The sequence below is a fragment of the Habropoda laboriosa genome, unplaced genomic scaffold (assembly GCF_001263275.1).
Source record: "Habropoda laboriosa isolate 0110345459 unplaced genomic scaffold, ASM126327v1 scaffold2, whole genome shotgun sequence".
NCBI lineage: Eukaryota > Metazoa > Arthropoda > Insecta > Hymenoptera > Apidae > Habropoda > Habropoda laboriosa.
Window position 1 is genome coordinate 5,321,701 of NW_017100190.1, and position 319 is coordinate 5,322,019.

Consider the following 319-nt stretch of genomic DNA (forward strand, 5'->3'; position numbering starts at 1 on the left):
AGATTTGCCGAGTCCACAGAATTCTGTGGATCACAGGGTCGAAAGTATCATGGTGGTCGAAAGAGCTCGACCCACATCGGACCCCTGTCGTTCCTCGTGATTATAGAAGAGCGACGAAACTCGTCTCGTCCACCTAATTCCACGTCGGACCTTGACGCGGCAAAAAGAGGCGCGTTAAATCGCTTCACACCGGCGAGATCGTAAATTTCGTCGGTGCTGATTCGCTTTTCGGTCCGACTCGACGTGGCAATAAGCTCGAAAAATGGCTCGCCTAGTGATCTCTTATCGTTCTTCTTTGTTATTCATCTTCTCTCGTCGA